This window comes from Schistocerca piceifrons, chromosome X (assembly GCF_021461385.2).
Source record: "Schistocerca piceifrons isolate TAMUIC-IGC-003096 chromosome X, iqSchPice1.1, whole genome shotgun sequence".
Lineage (NCBI taxonomy): Eukaryota > Metazoa > Arthropoda > Insecta > Orthoptera > Acrididae > Schistocerca > Schistocerca piceifrons.
Window position 1 is genome coordinate 635,607,529 of NC_060149.1, and position 16,636 is coordinate 635,624,164.

Sequence of the window (16,636 nt, forward strand, 5' to 3'; positions counted from 1 at the left end):
TAGATGGAGATACACAGGAAGGTATGTGCTCCAGCAATGTATATGTATTAAATAGTAAGTAGGCAGTAGATCCTGTATCAGATGTTGTCATGGGTAATGATGTTGATATGCTGCACAAGGCTGCAGAATGTGTTGTTAGTGTATGTGGAGGCACTCACTCCAGTAATGATAGGAAATTTACCTGTGAGCAGGCTACAGTTCTTGTAACCGATGAACGAGCAGTAGTTGTGGGTGAAGTTTTTAATGTGCAGAATTGAGCTGGAAGTGTTGATATTGTGGTTGAAACTGTGAGGGATTCTGTTCATTCAACTAAGTTTATGTCTGTTGCTAATGGTAAAAGTGAAGAAGCTTGGCTGACACATGTTTTCAAGGACGCGTGGGAGAATAAGGCAGAGTGTGATTTTGATTCTGAAGATTGGATAGCCAGGACAAAATTGTTTCAGAAGTGGACACCTGACGATTGGGAGATTTGCAAGCATGATTATGCCAGGAAAATCAGGGATTTATGTAGGGAAAGTGAGCTGTTCAAACACGCTTACAAGGAAATAGTTAATGGGGATAAAGATGTTAAATCATTGGATGAAGAACGTGTATTTATGATGGGAAAAAATGGTACAGGTGATAATAATACTGTGAATAATGATGCAACTAGTGAGGAAGGTGAGGCTGTTGATAAAATCCAAAATTTCGTAGTATATAATGATGAACAACAGAGAGCCACACATGAGGAGCTAAATACTGAATGGATGGGGAAAGATGAGAGTGATTATGATGCTGATGACTGGGTTAATTTTGCAAAATTTCACCAGCAGTTGATATTGGAGACATGGGAGGAAGAAAAATTTGGAGTTGCTAGAAAGCTAGGGGGGGGGGGGGGGTTGAGTGTAGGAAACTCTGGAATTAAAGAGGCCTTTGATTTAATGTTTTCAGGGGATAAGGATATTGAATCTTTTAGTGAAGAGCAGATTTGCACCATGAATAAGGATTGCATTCATGAGATATGGGTGGACTTGTTGGCCAAAACAGAACTGAAGCATGATTTTATTGAGAAAGTGCAGCCAATAATAACTATTGACGTGCAGGGGTCTGTGAAACTGTTTTGGTGGATACTGGAAGTTCTGTGTCTGGGGTGGTAGAGAGCTTTTATGATCATATTAAGACCAGGGAAACAGTAGAATTTCCGGTCACAGGGGTGAGAATAAAAAGTGCTACAGGAACCTTCAGTAAACCAGTGACAAAGGAGGTTGTTCTAGATGCGAACATTGGAGGTGAAGTATTCAGTCACTCATTTCTGGTGGTCCCAAATTTAAGTACAAATATGTAAGGACCAGATGATGGAACTGAATTCTGTTGAGGGAAGAAAAAGGGTTAAACTCAAAAATACACTCAATGATGAAAAATTGGTGGCTAGTTTGCATGTAGCATAATGCTTAATGGATGAAATGGAGGTTAAGAAAGAGATAAGGAGTAACGTAAATGGTGCAAAGGGGATTACTGAGAATTAGAAGGCAAAATTATATCAATTATTGAGTAAAAACAAAGATGTTTTTTTTTCTGAAATACCAGGGAAGACGACTGATTTTGAGTATTCACTCAGGGTGAATCCACATGAACCCATTAAGGTCAGGCCATAGCCTGTAGCACTGGCAGAGAAGGGAGGCAATTAGAGGAGAACTACAACGTATGTTACAATGAGGAATCGTGGAACAGTGCAGAAGAGAATATTGCAGCCCAATAGTAGTAGTCAAGAAGAAGGACAAATCGGTGTGCTTCATTCTAGATGCTAGGAGGTTGAACAAAATAATTGTAAGGGAAACTGACCACTCTGAGAACATGGATGAATTGATTTTAGGGTTCAAAAATGTAAAACTACTAACAACAATGGATTTGACAGCTGGGTTTTGGAAGGTGTCTTTAATAATGGAAAGCAGAAAGTATACCGCCTTCCTGTTTGAAGGCAGGGCCTATCAGTACAACGTAGTCCCTTTTGGACTATGCATATCTTTAGCTGTATTCGTGAGAGCTCTCAGTTATGTGCTGGGAAGTGAGGTCATAAGAAGACTGACAATTTACGTAGACGATATCCTGATTGCTACATCAACTTGGAGGGAGCACTACAGTTTGTTGCAAGACGTGTTAACAGCTTTGAGAAATGGGGATACGACTCTGAAATTGAAAAAGCGTGAGTTCGTGAAGGCAGAAATAAAATTTTTAGGACATGTATTGTCATCAGAGGGTTTTGTACCCTAGGAAGAAAAGATAAAGGCAATAGCACAGTGTGCTGAACCAAGAAATCGCAAGCAATTGAAATCATACCTCGGAATGGTAGGGTTCTACGGAAAGTTCGTAGATGATTTAAGCCTTAATTCACCGAACCTGTCACGATTGTTAAAGAAAAATGCACCATGGGTGTGGATAGCTGCTTGTGATACGTACTTTAATAAAATCAAGGATAGTTTAAGTAGCAGTAGTCTACGCTGTTACCCAGATATGTCACTCCCATTTTACCCTGCCACTGACAGCTCAGACTATGGGATAGGTGCTGCTCTGTTTCAAAATAAGTTGGTTGACGAAAAGATGGAACACCGTAGTATATCGTTCGCAAGTAGGATGTTGACTAAGCATGAGTGGGCCTATGATGTATCTGATAAGGAGTTGTTGGCAATGGTATGGGGGTTCATGAAGTTCCGGATATACTTGGAAGGGCATGAGACCATTGTAATGACGAACCATAAGGCCCTTAGTTATTTGCAGGATTGGAGGCTGTTGAATAAGAAGCTCACTAGGTGGTCAATGTTCTTACAAAGGTTCCAGTACCAGGTGGAGTGTTTTAGGGGCACTGAAAATGTGGTCGGTGATGCTCTCTCACACTTGCCAATTGGAAGTGAGGGGAGCAGTGAAGAGGAGAAAGAGAGTCTCCCGTATGTTTGAGGCAAACAAGCGGTGTGTCCCTCAGTGAACAACTCGTGCAAAATTTTCATAACTTCGTCTACCATCACACCTACAAATATCACACAAACATCACTTGTGGTATGGCATAATTTGGAAGTGACTATACTCTCTCTTAAGTATCCATAAGCTTACTGGCACACAAAATCATAATTTAATAACACCATCTCTATAAACAATATGTACTGTCGCCCACAACAAATGTGAGCCAAGACTGACTTCGTTGTGTGCTATATTTCAGCACTGGGATTCTGTTTGTTCTATCTTTGGTTTTTGCAGCTCGACAACACTCAGGGAATTGTTTCACAAATCTTTTACTTCTTTCAGTTAATCAGAAACAGAGTAAATAAAGGACATTTACACGGTTCGGACAAATTACTGTGACCACCACATATGCCTGACGTCACCCTGCAATAACCCCTCACAGATGGCAGGTCGCAGCACTAGCAGTGGAGGGTACACAAGGGGTGTCGGGGGAGGGGGGAACGACGACGTGGTAAACATTGCAGTAGTTGTCGTTTTGCAGAAACGGAGCGATTTATCTTACCTGCAAAAGGGCATGATCACTGGCTTTCGGGCCAAGGGTGGAAGCATTTCCAAAACTGATAAGTTCTCAAACTATCTGCATGCTGCCGTGGTAAGGTATGCCGGGAATGGCAAAATGGCGCTTTCCAAAACTGGCGCTGTGGCAACTATGGTGCACCATGGGACATACATGACAAGGATGAACGACGGTTGCCGATGTGTGTATGGGCGAACAGACGTTCTACTGTTGAGAAACTGACCACCCAGATGAACCAAGGAGCTACCAACATGACAAGGATGAACGACGGTTGCCGATGTGTGTATGGGCGAACAGACGTTCTACTGTTGAGAAACTGACCACCCAGATGAACCAAGGAGCTACCAACAATGTCTCCTCAACGACCGTTCAGTGAGTGTTGCTGCGTTTGGGCCTCTGCAGCAGGCGCCTGGTTCATGTGCCCATGCTCACTGGTGTTCATTGGCGACGAAGGCTGTAATTTGCACCCCAGTACCGCAACTGGATGTCTACTGAGTGGTGACAGGTGATCTTTTCAGATGAATCACGTTTTGTGCTCCATGTCCGTTGGCATGTATGGCTCTACAACGATCTTTTTAAGGGTCCAGGCAGGAGGAGAGAGCGCTATGGTGTGGGGAATGTTATCGTTCCATCTCCTGGGTGATCTCGTCATTCTGGAAGGCACAATGGATCAACAGAAGTATGCATCTCTCCTTGGGGACCATGTTCACCCGTAAATGTGGTTTGTTTTTTCCTCGGCACGATGTCATCTACTAGCAGGACAAAACAACGTGTCACACAACACATAGTGTATGTGTATGGTTCGAAGAACATCAGCATACGTTTCCTGTACTCTCCTGGCAACTAAACTCCCCAGATGTAAGCCCAGCCGAGAATCTGTTAGACCATCTCGAAATGGGCTGTTCGCATTGTGAATCCTCAAGCGAGAAAAGCGCAGTTCGCCATGGCACTGACTGGAGTCAGCATGGCTCCACATCCCTGTCGGAATCTGCCAGACCATCACTGACTCTCTGCCTGCACATCCTCACTACAAAAAGGTGGTTTTTCAAGCTTTCGACACGTGGTCACATTAATGTGACTGGACCGTGTGTAAGGAGACTAATGAACTGTCCATTTTCCTTTAATATTTAGTATTGAAGCATCCTGTTCCGGCGCTCAAACTGAAAGTGGGTTTTGCCGTCTAGTTACTAACTTCAACTGAACTACTCAAGTGTATCACGCCAGTTTGATTCACTAACATAACATCTGTTGCAACAGTTGACGCCTGAACCTGACTATCTGTGGAAACGGCTACTTGCAGTCCCTCAAATATAACCCTACTCCCGTCCCTGAGTCATTAAGGTCATGTAATTCACGTAAAAATTTAATTTAAATGGACTGAAATTCGCAGCAAGAACCGTCACAATGGGTATATGTTGCAATAAGTCCACATGAAATTCAACATGCGGTATTGTCTGTCCAGAATCGCTTCATGATATGTACCTCGACTGAAGATCAAAATTTCGATCTCTTTATATGACAGCCACAATAATAAACGCAAACTATTCCTGGGCTACGTGTTTACTTACAGGGGGTGAACAAAAATATGGAAACACAGCGAGAAATGCGTGCTTGAACATAAATGCATATGCTAACCAAACCTGCAGGTTGCAATGTATTTGACCACGAACGCTACCTCTCAAGTGTCCTCAACTCTTTGCAACTGTCAGTAGTGGTCAGAACAAATTTGTGTGTCGGTGCATTTTGTCGGAGCTAAGTGAACTCGAACTTGCGCAATTACTGGAGCTCGTACGGTGGATGCTTCCGTAACCAAGGGTGCCGAAGTGTTTGGTGTTCCAATAGGCACCGTATTGAGGATTATCGTAATGCATGTAGGGAAATTGGAAAAAACATCATTTGCCAAGTCACAACGTGGACGAACGTGTGAGTTAAGTGGTCCTGACGGACGGTCTCTGAAGAGGAGTGTGTTGAAAAATTAGGGTGCGACAACTTCAGTAGTCACTGCAGAACCGAATGTCGCATTCTCAAACCCATCAGCATCAAGACAACAACACTAAGGCAGTTCCATAAGCTGGGCATTGGCAGACGAGCTGAAACACCACAACCAAACATAAATCATGTAAATGCCCATAACAGGAAAACGTGGTGCTGAAGCCATAATACCTGGACTGTGGAGCAATGGAAGAAAGTCATTTGATCGAATGAGTCTTGTTTCACACTGTTTACAACTTCTGGCCGAATTTACTTCCAAAGAGTGAAACATGACGGGGGTTCAGTGACAATTTGGACAGTCATTTCATAGAATTCTATGGGTCCCATTGTTAATCTGCGTGGACGCATTACTGCCAAGGATTATGTGACCTTTATTGCTGATTATGTCCATCCCATGGTAGACCCACAATGTTTGTTCCCTAATGGTGACGCTGTGTTCCAAGACGACAGCGCCCCTGTTCACACATGTCTCAGGACTGGGTTTGTGAACATGAGAATGAACTGTCGCATTTCCCTTGGCCATCACAGTCACCAGATCTTAATACTACTGAGCCTTGTAGTCTACTTTGGAGACAAGTGTCCATGAACGCTGTCTATATCCATCATCGTTACCTGAGCTTGCCATTATTTTGCAGGAAGATTGGTATACGATTTCCTTCAAAACCATACATGACCTGTATTTATTGTAGACTTTCAACGGTTTTCCTATGCCGTATTAGGTATGGTAACGTGTTGTGTTTTTTCATGATCCATATTTTTGTCCCTGTCCTATATATTAGGTACAGTGCCAAGACGTTTGTGGCAGCTCTTCTGACGACGAGACAGTGGTTTGTAGCGTTGTTATGCTGTTACTGTTGCATCAAGTTCCACACATGTTATTTCGCAGAAGTCGTTTTCGTATGTTCTTCCGGTAATCACAGAAAAAATGTAAAGTTCCACTACAAGACGAAGTAAGTGTCATAATTGGTCAGCTACAAACCTGCTTGCGTCAGAAAATTTGTCACATTTTTCGCTATAACCAAGCAAACATCCCACCACGATATATTTACTTGTTCTGCATATATCTGTGGTGACCTGTCGTAACTGTTTCGTCCTGCATAAACAGATAACGATGCCAGTCTTAAATTGACCATTAAGTAGGGGAACTATCTATTTCTCCCTTTAAATTCCAGATATCATGTTTGCGTTTTATCTTCTCACATATCTGATGTAACCCCAACCCCTGACTCAAAATTACATTTGACGTTAGACAATTTCCACCAAGGGTGGCCTCAGGAAGTTCTAATAACCACCAAAATTGCTCTAGAACTTCGAACTTCTTCCTTGCTAACAGTAGTTAATTGCCCTGCACTCAACATTGGAATGAGTCCAACCTGCCTCGCAACCTCAGCCCAGTAAATACGTATTCACAACGTCACGATATCGCTCACGATTTTCTCACCATGACAGACAGTAACAATATTGCGTCCTTATTACCGTGTATCCCATTCTCACCTAGTATGATGGTCTTGACTTAGATGTATCCAAACTCACAAACTGGTGCAGTGCTCAGTGATAGGAAGTACACTCACTATCAGAAAGAATTTTTTCGACACGTTTGGTTTGGAATCCGGTAGTATACAATACTTAGAGTGAATGACGCTGTCAGTAACATAACCCGCCTGAGTCTCTTCTTTCTGTATTGCTGCGAGGGATTAGGCAATACACATCACTTGCTACCGAGACCGAGTGAAATTGAATTCACTTCATCTACATCTACATCTACGTGATTACTCTGCTATTCACAATAAAGTGCCTGGCAGAGGGTTCAATGAACCACCTTCAAGCTGTCTCGCTACCGTACCACTCTCGAACGGCGCCCGGGAAAAACGAGCACTTAAATTTTTCTGTGAAAGCCCTGATTTCTCTTATTTTATCGTGATTATCATTTCTCCCTATGTAGGTGGGTGCCAACAGAATGTTTTCGCAGTGGGAGGAGAAAACTGGTGATTGAAATTTCATGAGAAGATCCCGTCGCAACGAAAAACGCCTTTTTAAAAATGATTACCATTGCAATTCACGTATCATGTCTGTGGAACTATCTCCCATACTTCGCGATAATACAAAACGAGCTGTCCTTTGTATTTTTTCGATGTCATCCCATCTGATGCGGATCCCACACGCACAGCAATACTCCAGAGTAGGGCGGACAAGTGTGGTGTAAGCAGTCTTTTAGTAGACCTGTTGCACCTTGTGAGTGTCCTGCCAATGAATCGCAGTCTTTGATTGGCTCTACCCACAACATTATCTATGTGATCGTTACAATTTAGGGTATTTGTAATTGTAATCCCTAAGTATTTAGTTGAATTTACAGCTTTGAGATTTGTGTGACTTATTGCATAATTTTTAGACAGTCGTTTTCTCCTCCCCCTGTTTGTGAATGGAACTGAAGAGGAAATGGCTAGTAGTGGTGAAAGGTACCATCAAACACGCACCGTACGGTGGTTTGCGGAGTATGTGTGTAGCTGTAAATGTAGAATCGCAATGCATGCGAGTTCCACATCATCAAGGGTCAACGTTCCGCTTCCCTAACATAAACATTGTACAACATTATTGTGCCGTTCTTGGTTTCGCATGCTGCGCAGTATAATGATAAACAGCACCGTGTACACAGAGAAAACAACCAGAAATTGATTTAACAAACAGAGAGAAATATCAGAGTTAGAACGGTCCGAAAGGTCTGCAATCTTCAGTCGATCATGCTTGGGCACTGGTGGTTCGAGACAGGGAGCTGCGTTTGGAACGTACTCGGGAAGACACTTCCGAGCCATGTGTTTACTTTGTGAGGGAGCATTAGGCAACGTCAGCATAGTTGTAGGTCCCCTCCCTTGTCTCCCAATCCCCCGAATAACCAACAAAATGATGGACAATAAGGAATAAAAATCTTAGTATTAAAAATGAAAGGAGCACATTTTATTTTAAATTTCATCAATTACATAATTATTTTTTATATCGTGGTCACGGAATAATGTAGTGATTCTGTCGACAACAGTAGTGAACAAAGAGGGTTCAGAGTCTTATACATTGGAAAATGGATGTGATTTAGTTTGCCTTTTTCATGTCAACCTTCTTATTTTTCTCATTATTTCATAAAGACTAATTATGAAACCCAATCGAAACACAAACTTTTTTCTTGTTTTTTTTCGATCGTATTTCTATACACCTTTCAACAGCATCGAAAATATTGCTTATTATTGCCTTATAGCAGCACATTTCATTACAATTTAACCAGACCAATAGTTGTCAAGTATCTTATCCAACCTGCATAATGCAAGATTATGAAATGGTTCAAATGGCTCTGAGCACTATGGGACTTAACTTCTGAGGTCATCAGTCCCCTAGAACTTAGAACTACTCAAACGTAACTAACCTAAGGACATAACACACATCCATGCCCGAGGCGGGATTCGAACCTGCGACCGTAGCGGTCACGCGGTTCCAAACTGAAGCGCCTAGAACCGCACGGCCACATCGGCCGGAGATTATCAAACTGTAAAGCAGCTATTTGATTTCTGGAGAAAAACTCAACAAACTGTCACGTTTAAGAATTATTTACTGTAAAACCTTTCTTCTTTTTGAGGGCTTAGAAGTATAGTGTCCTCCCATCTTCAGATGCCACTAAGATCTTAAAAAGGCTTAAGAATTACAAACACGAATATTTGTCTACCAGACACGTTATCATGTGCATGTTTCCGACGTGACATGTCATCTTCTGATAAAAGATCGTTATGTCATACTCTGTGCACGTTGCAACCTATGCACTATAGACTGTTTTGGAAGATAAATTATCATTATTAAACATTGTTTACCACTACCCTGCAAAAGAAGCTCACTGTATTGGCTGTGTAACGTGTTTTTATGTGTATTTCATTAAATGTTTGTATTTTGCTCTTTTTGATAGACACACTCGGAAATTCCTGTTGCCACAGGTAAACTGTTTAAAAAAAAAGCCGGTTGTAGGTATGTGAGGGTATATTCTACAGTATTGCTTCATGAGTGATAAAATATATGAGTCGCTTTTAAATATAAAATTATTTTTTGTTTTGAAATTGACATTCAGTAAAAGTACGTTATCACTGTTCGTCTTTTGGGGCATTGGAGAATCACGAAAATAATAGTTGTTAGAACGTAGCCTTCGAGAAGAATTGAGAAAAACTGTCAGGTTTTCAGTAATGCGTTTTGTGATAGTATTTCGCTGTCTTGTAGTTAATACTGAAGCTTGTAGTCTGCGTTGTTGGCTTAAATCTACATCTATTTACATGCTTCGGAAGCCACTGTACAGTGCATGGCGGAGAATACTCTGCATCAACGATAATCCGTCCTATCCTGTTCGTTTACTGAGCGAGGAAGAATGACTGTCTACATGCTCCTGTACGTTTTCTAACCTCCCTTGTCTAGTTTTCATGACCCCCACGCGAGGTATACGATAGCGGCAGCGTAATGCAGCAGTCGCGCAGATTCCTTCGAAACAAGTTCTAAGGATCATTCTAAGGATCTCCATTTAAATTCCTTGAGCACCGTTGTTACTCTTCCTTATAGGAAATACCGACCTTTTATGAACATAGCAGTACGTCCCTGAATTCGATCGTTGTTTGCCATGCCTACTTGATACGGACTCCAAAAACAGCAACAATAATCAAGAACTAGTCACACGAGCATTCTCTATGCGATTTCCTTTACAGATATACTGCATTTTCCCAAAGCCCTTCAAATATACGCACACCAAAAAAAGTTTTGCACCACCTCTGTTCCGAGAGTTTCGGAACCTGTACAGAAAATTGGAATAGAGATCAACATAAACATCATTTCCGCCCTTTTTATTGCTCATTAAAACCACACATTGCATGTTGCACCACCATACTGCGAGACATTCAGAGGTGGTGATCTAGACTGCTGTACACACCGGTGCCTCTAGTACCCAGCAGCACGTTCTCTTGCATTGATGCATGCCTGTATTCGTGGTGGCATATTATCCACAAGTTCATCAGGGCACTGTTGGTCCAAATTGTCCCATTCTTCAACGTCGATTCAGCATGGATCCCTCAGAGTAGTTGGTGGGTCACGTAATCCATAAACAGCCATTTTCAATATATCCCAGGCATGTACGATAGGTTTCATGTCTAAAGAACACGCTGGCCTCTCTAATCGAGAAATGTCGTTAACCTGAAGGAAGTCATCCTCAAGTTGTGCATGGGGAGCGATTTGCCGTCCATGAAGACGAATGCTTCGCCAGTATGCTGCCGATATGGTTGCACTATCGGTCGGAGGATGGCATTCACGTATCGTACAGGCATTACGGCGCCTTCCATGACCACCAGCGGCGTACGTCGGCCCCATATAATGCCACCCCAAAACAGCAGGGAACCTCCACCTTGCTGCACTCGCTGGACAGTGTGTTAAGGGATTCAGTCTGATCGGATTGCTTCAAAACACGACTCCGACGATTGTCTGGTTGATGGCATATGCGACACTCATCGGTGAAGAGAACGTCACGCCAATCCTGAGCGGTCCATTCGGCATGTTGTTGCGCCCATCTGTACCGCGCTGTAGCGGTCATCCACTGCAATAGTAGCCCTTGAGCGGCCTGAGCGAGGCATGTCATCGACAGTTCCTGTATCTCTGTATCTCCTCCATGTCCTAACAACATCGCTTTGGTTCACTTCGAGACGCCTGGACACTTCCCCTGTTGAGAGCCTTCCTGGCACAGAGTAATAATGCTGACGCAATCGAACCGCAGTATTGACCGTCAAGGCATGGTTGAACTACAGAAATTCGAGCCGTGTACCTCCTTCCTGGTGGAATGACTGGAACTGATCGGCTGTCGGACCTCCTCCGTCTAATAGGCGCTGCTCATGCATGGTAGTTTACATCAGTGGCCGGGTTTAGTGACATCTCTGAACAGTCAAAGGGACTGTGTCTGTGACACAATATCCACAGTCAACGACTATCTTCAGGAGTTCTGGGAACCGGAGTGACGCAAAACTTTTCTGATGTTTGTATTTAAGTCTTCAGTTCCCATTCTCCATGCTAATTTTACTTGATTCTCCCATTTTATCGCTTCTTGGTATTACCCCTAAATGCTTATATGATATAGCGTGCTCCAGATGTTGGTTACTAATCTTGAAAGAATATACTAACCAAGGGCGTCCACAGGAGCGAGCCAGTGAAGGTATCTGGCCCTAGTGAGAATTTATTTAGATTACAACTATGATAAAGGATCTGCCAGTGCTGGACCCCGATTTTTATGACCTAAGATACCTGGAAAATTATCTGTAATGTGACCTGAAGATATCGGTAAAATGAAGTAAAAACGATACAAAACGTATGGAAAGTCAGTTAAAAATGAACTTGTCTAGTGAAAAAGTTTATAGGAGCCTGGAACTGAAATTACAAAACTGCTAATAAATTTAAAATTGCTTTGTTTTTCTTTAAGAAATCTCATTCTCTGGAGATGAACGAAAATTGTTGTATAACCATCTTAGAGCTACATATTGCAGTGTATGACAGTCAGCATGCAGAGATTTTCGAAAGCGAGAGAACGTCTACTGTCAGACAACATGTGCTTGTAGTTAGGTAATCGTCCAGCATTTGCTGAAACAACTGGAGGGTGCACATTGATATTCTCCTTTAGTTTCAAAAAGGATCTAAGAAATGGACACACTACTATCAATATTTCACAAATGGACAAATATCGTTGGTGCAAAATCTATAGAAAATATCGATACTTTGTTTTCAACACGCATACCTACGTAAGGGCGATTAGGAGTAAGAGTCGATTTATTATCCTTCTATAGTATTTAAATAAATCAATTAATCATATCAATTAATTGTAAAATAGTAATCGGTTATTCCACTAATTGCTGTGTTATGTCTTTCTTTTAAAGTCTGTGAAGCATTTCCCTAAAATTATTTTTATGTTCAAAAGGTCTGTTCTACAAAAACTAATGCGATGCTATCTCATTTATGTTTCTCCTTTTGTAACTAACAATAGATGTTCAGTTTATGAAACACAATTTTCTCATCTTTAGCGGAAATATATATCTATTTAACATGTATTAGTAGAGTTAATTAACGTTGTTCTTTGTAAGAAAGATACTGTAGTGAATATGCTTACAAGAACCAAAACTTTTCAGGAAGTAAACTGAGGAACATTCATGGGTTATCACGCCTCGTACCAATCAGCACCCAAGATTTACGTTACGCATTCTGCCTGTTAGTCTAGGAAAAACTTTCATCAGCAAGCAGCCACTGTCTTGCAAATGATATTTTGAAGGATCACTTGGTGATGCTGTTTAAGTATTAAAAGAGACTAAACATCTAAGATCATGTGTCTATTTTTCATCCCCCTTCCCCAGCACAGAATCCGAATACCCCATCTGTCTGAGTCTAGAGTAAATTGTATGTGCAAATGGGAGAAGGTTTTCTGAATATTTGTGTGGCATGTATCTAAAGCCCAATAATTAGCGAGTGTCGTGTGGGAAAATTCCTAAAATCCAACATCCTGGCTGCCTGGCTCACCAGCTCACCTCAGTAATCTGCGAGGCAGATTCATTTCGGATGAGCCTCGTCTCCCCACATTCCAGAAGCGGCGCATTAACGCGCTCGGATATCCATGATGGTAGGATCTGTTGGTACTGAGCACTTTCACAAAAATGTAACACGAAAAGTGGCAACATGTGTACAAAATTCAGTCAACGTCTTTATTTGCTTGAAAAGTGCAAAACAACCCCACCCTCGTCTGAGGTTTTGTTTACCTCCTATCACGCCGTTCGTCAGCGTTGTCACAGAGTTCACCTCAGGATTAACAGAGGGATCCCTTAATTCGGACTGAGACGCGACCACTCTCTAGGACAGATGCAAGAACCGCAAGTGGCAAACGAAGAGTAGAACGAAGGCGGCATATGGATCTTTTACTAAATAGCGCGCCGCCACTGACGGAACAGTTAGACTTCAGACTATATTATACGGATCCCTTGTCAAGCGGGATCCTTCCTCTCAGCGTTTGGTATTGAGAAATTTCTCAAACCTCATACACAAGGTGAGTCACTATCTATTGCCATCAAGAATACTCCGAGTGTATGATAGGAGCTGAAAAGTTTGTGGGACAAATGTTGCATGGGACAACGGGGGCCATAACATGACTTGATTCTTTGTTGCTAGGTGGGGTCACTTCAGAGATACGAAGGTAAACTTTGTTTTTTTTAAATGGGATGCTATAGTTTGGTACTTATTTTCTGATAGCGGCTGTCAAGACGAATCCAATGATATGTAACAGTAAGGCCTTAGACGGTCAACGAAGCTCAAAAAGGTGTCATGAACGTTTGTTTACAGAAGGTATTCGAAGTGATGATCATTGGTATCAATGCAGTGGTACTATCTTCTTATTATGGATTGAGTGGTATTCATTATCACTTCGGCACTTATCGAAGCACATGCTCTGACAATTCTCTCTCTCGTATATCGTGGAAATAGTAAATATTCGCCGAATACGGCGTATGCATCTAACGTGCCATTGACATGTAAACACCATTCGACGGTTTCGCAATACAACACTAATAGGAACGGTAAGACTAGTATCGTCGAATCAAGAGCATGTGAATGATGTATTCCTTCGAAGAACAAGTCGATACCCTTCTCATTTACGGAGAATGCCAACGAAATTCAGTGAGAGCAGGAGACTTATACGCTGAAAGATATCCTCAATTTACTCACCCTACACGTCGTACATGTAAATATGTGTATGATAAATTGAGAACAACTGGATCTTTAACGCATGGGAAACATATACGGCAAAGGAAAGTTACTAACGAGGAAACAGAAATTGGTACTCTTGCCACTGTGGTTCGAGATCCTTGCGTTAGTTCAAGTCAAATCGCAAGGGAATCTGGCATAAGCCAGAGTAGTGTTGATCGTGTTCTGCATTGCCATAAATATCATCCTTGCCATATCAGTCTCCGCCAAGAATTAACTGGTACGGATTGTATGTGTCGCATTGAATTCTGCCAATGGGCTCAACTCCAGATTCAGATGGATGACACATTTATCAATTTGATTTTATTCACTGACGAGGCTACATTTACGAACCATGGAAATGTTAATTTGCATAACATGCATTATTGGGCAACTGAAAATCCATGTTGGCTGCGGCATGTTGCACACCAAAAACCGTGGTCGGTGAATGTATGGTGTGGGATTCTGGAGGACAGAATTATAGGCCCCTATTTCATCGAAGCAAATCTTAATCGTAGGAAGTACACCGCATTCTTGCAAGAAACATTAGGTCTGTTATCGGCAGAAATACCTTTAAGAACAAGGAACAGAATATGGTATCAACACGATGGGTGCCCGGCACATTTTTCGCTGATGGCTAGAAATGAGTTGCAGAGACAATTCCCAAATCGTTGGATAGGACGCGGAGGAGACGTGTCGTGGCCGGCTCGCTCGCCAGGCTTGACGCCGATTCTCGTGTGGATTCGTAAAAGATATTGTTTACAAAGACGTTCCAGCTACACCTGAAGATATGCGACACAGAATTGTCGGAGCATGTGCTTCGATAAGTGCCGATGTGATAAGGAATACCACTCAATCCATAATAAGAAGATTGCAGCACTGCATTGATATCAATGGTCATCCCTTCCAACACCTTCTGTCAAAGCACGTTTATGCCACCTTTGTGACCTTCGTTGACCTTCAAAGACCTTACTTTTACACCTCATTGGATTCCTCTCGATGGCCGTTATCAGAAAATAAGTACCAAACCATAGCATCCCATTTAAAAAAAAAACGAAGTTTACCTTCATATCTCTGAAGCAACCCCACCTAGCAAGTAAAAACAAACGTCATATTATGGCCCCCATTGTCCCATGCAACTTTTGTCCCACAAAGTTTTCAGCTGCTATCATACATTCGGAGTTATTCTTGGTGGCAATAGTTAGTGACTCACCTTGTATATACTTTACAACCGGTGTTCTAAACCGTGTTTGAGAACATTTTTCATAGCTTTTCCTTTACTAATTATTAATAAAACAGTGTAAAGTAATTTTCACACTCAGCTAAAAATATTCTTTAAATTTTGCGTATTTAAAGAATGGTGGGTTTCACCTTTCGGATACTCATTGGGGCCTTAGTTTCAGTTGTGGTTTAAATGTATCATTGCATTTCGTTGAATACATTTGTAGATTCAAATAATTTCATTTAATTTCTCATTGGGAATTTTTGACTTGAGTGAAGGCTGTATTTATCGTTGTTGCATTGTTAGCCGCACCACACAAAGCGATCTAACAGCGCACATCACATCTGAGCAGACAGATCGTAGCGTTTAGACAGGAGATCGCCACATATCCGGTGCGCAAAACGTGTTTGATTCAGTTATTTGTTCAATCTAGTATATCTCGTCTTACCGTGCGGTGTAGCGCTGTGGTTAGCATACTGGACTCGCATTCGGTATGGCGACGGTTCAAACCGCGTCCGGCCATCCTGATTTAGGTTTTCCGTGATTTCCCTAAATCGCTTAAGGCAAATGCCGGGATGGTTCCTTTGAAAGCGAACGGCAGCTTTCCTTCTCCACCCTGCCCTAATCCGAGCTTGTGCGCCGTCTCCAACAACATCGTTGTCGACGGGACGTTAAACATTAATCTCCTCCTTCTCCAGCTCTCGTCATTGCCACCTGTAACGGGACATCCTCCTCAAGCATTACTTTTCCTCAACAGTAGTTGTCGATACCAGTGTTATTTTTCGAATTTTGGGCAGGTCAGTATTATCTCAGTTGCTTTTCTGAAAACCTTCAAATAATTTTCTACACAGTACGTTATATTTCAAGCTAAACTTTACGAAAAGGAATTACTTTATAAAATATTTTAGTTTCGATGCTATAATAAGTACTAGTTTTGAATGTACAGCTAAAATCATTTTTAATCATTTTTTTAGAAACATTAGAAATTACCAATTATTTGCACACTTAAAAATTCTGTTGTTAATTACGCAATTCTGTAATGTTTACTGTGTTTGTTTCTGGATTCATTTATGAAATAATAATAGAAATTAATAATGTAGCGAAAACTAGTAGTGTTCATTTGTTAAGAAAAATTGTAAACC